We start from the raw sequence: 2,626 nt of genomic DNA, 5'->3' as shown, positions 1-2,626 counted from the left end.
CCTCAGAGGGAAAGTAGGGGAGGGTGGGGGTAAGGGGGAGAGATCAACCAAAGGACTTGTATGCATGCATATAAGCCCAACCAATGGACACAGGCAACAGGAGAGCGAGGGCATGAGTGGGGGAGGGGGGTTATGGGAGGAATGAGGTCACATATGTAATACCTTAATCAATAAAGAAATTAAAGATTGGGGAAAAAAGAGACAGAGAGGACCCAAATAAATGAAATCAGAAATGTAATAGGTGAAGTAACAATTGACACCACAGAAATGCAATGTATTGTAATAAATTGTTGCAACTATATGCCAAAAAATTGGACAACCTGGGTAACATGGACAAATTACTAGAAACATACAATCTTCCAAAACTGAATCAGGAAGAATCAGAAAATCTGCATAGACCAATAACAACTAAGGAAATTAAAGCAGTAATTAGAAAAACTTCCAGCAAACAAAAGTCAAGGACTGGACAGCTTCACAGGGGAGTTTTACCAAACAGTCAAAGAAGAACTAATATTTATCCTCCTCAAACAATTCCAAAAAATTCAATAGGAAGGAATACTTCCAAGCTTTTTATGAGACCAGCATTATCCTAATTCCAAAACAAGATAAAGACACTATAAAGAAAGATAATGCAGGCCAGTATCCCTAATGAACATACATGGCGCCACAGGAACAGCGAACAGAGGGAAGTGACTGGAGAAGAGGTCAGAGACCTGGGGAAGGTCATCGTGTAAGACTGCAAAGGCCACCATAAACACTTTAGCTTTGAGAACCAAGATGGCGGAGGAATGTATAGACCTGTTCGTGCTGCCTCCCACAACAACATTGAAACTACCAACTATAAGACAAACAGCTATCATTCAGAACCATGGGAAAGCTGGCCCAGTGGAAGTTCTACAACTGGAAGGAAAGAAAGAAGTGCATTGAGACTGAGTAGGACATGCAGAGGCGCCAAGAACAGAGGTACGGAGTTGTGCGCCATGCGGGCTGCAACTGGATGCACCGTTTTTTTCAATTGGAAGGGGTTACAAATTCTCGAATCCACTGAGCTTGTTTGGGGCAGGATTCCAAGGTCCCAGACCCCTACGGGGTGAGGCAGGACAGCCTTGCAACGGGTCAGAAAGCGAGGGTGGCTCTCTCACAACACTCGGGGACACAGAGTCGCGGAGTCTCAGAGAAGCGAGGAGCCACAGAGATGCCATTGCTGTTTGCTCCGCCCTGGTGACTCCCTGAGACCCCGCCCTACGCAATTTACATCCCTGCCCAAGCTGTGCCAGAGGCACAAAAGGAACCACCGGCGCTTTTACAGCTTAACCCAACAAACTGCAGATTTCAACTCCTAGCATCCATAAGGGACACACTCAAGAAGTGGGGTTTTTTCATTCGGAAGGGATTACAAACTCTCGAATCCACTGAGCTTCTTTGGTGTGGGACTCTGAGGTCCCAGAACCCTACGGGGAGAGGCGGGATGGCCTTGCAGCCGGTCAGAAAGCAAGGTGGCTCTCTCGTGGAGCTGCTCACCAGCACTCAGGGACGCAGAGTCGCGGAGAGGTGAGGAGTCGTGGAGACACCATTGCTGCTTGCTCCGCCCTGGTGATTCCCTGAGACCCCACCCTACTCAACTTATATCCCCACCCAAGCTGTGCCAGTGGTACAAAAGGAACCACTTGCGTTTTTGCAGCATAACCCAACAAACTGCAGATTTCAACTCCTTGCACCCATAAGGGACACACTCAAGAAGCAGACTCAGGTTCGGAGGAAGCCGTAGCCAGACCCAGCTGGGCCAGCGACATGGAACCGCTGTACCAGCAAACGCACAAAGAGGTCCACCAGATCCAGTCTCACATGGGACACCGGGAGATGGAAGACAAGCAGTCTGTGAACTTAATAGAAAACGAAACCCAAGCAAGCATACCAGATATTCAGCCAGCTAGAAAGCCTGGAGATTTTGTCCAGCAAGGAGCTCCCAACAAAAGACAGAATGCCAAACTTCGTGTTGACCAGTTAAAGTATGATGTCCAGCACCTACAGACGGCTCTCAGAAACTTCCAGCAGGAGAGACAGCAAGAGGAGCTTCTGACTCGCACCTTCAACCCCAACGTGGGATGTGGCACCCCCTGCGAGGCTGTGGTGCCACCTGTGAGGCTGCGACGGCTCCAGTGAGGCTGAAACAACCCCTGTGAGGCTGAGACAGTGCCAGTGAGGCTGAGACGGTGCCAGTGAGGCTGAAACTGTGAGGCTGAGACAGTCCCTGAGAGGCTGAGATGGTCCCAGTGAGGCTGAAAAGGTCCCAGCGAGGCTGAGACGGCCCCTGTGAGGCTGAGACAGTGCCAGTGAGGCTGAGACTGTGAGGCTGAGACAGTCCCTGTGAGGCTGCGATGGTCCCTGTGAGGCTGAGACTGTGAGGCTGAGATGGTCCCAGTGAGGCTGTGATGGTCCCTGTGAGGCTGCGACGGCTCCTGTGAGGCTGAGACGGTCCCTGTGAGGCTGAGACGGTCCCAGTGAGGCTGCGACCGTCCCTGTGAGGCTGAGACGGCCTCTGGGATGCCAGCAGAACCGCGCGAGCTGCCCAGATGGCTTCATTGACAGCCCACGAACCAGCGCGCAGCCCCAAGCACAACTATCA

This window comes from Myotis davidii, unplaced genomic scaffold (genome assembly GCF_000327345.1).
Source record: "Myotis davidii unplaced genomic scaffold, ASM32734v1 scaffold2808, whole genome shotgun sequence".
Taxonomy (NCBI): Eukaryota; Metazoa; Chordata; class Mammalia; order Chiroptera; family Vespertilionidae; genus Myotis; species Myotis davidii.
This window is presented reverse-complemented; position numbering follows the sequence as displayed.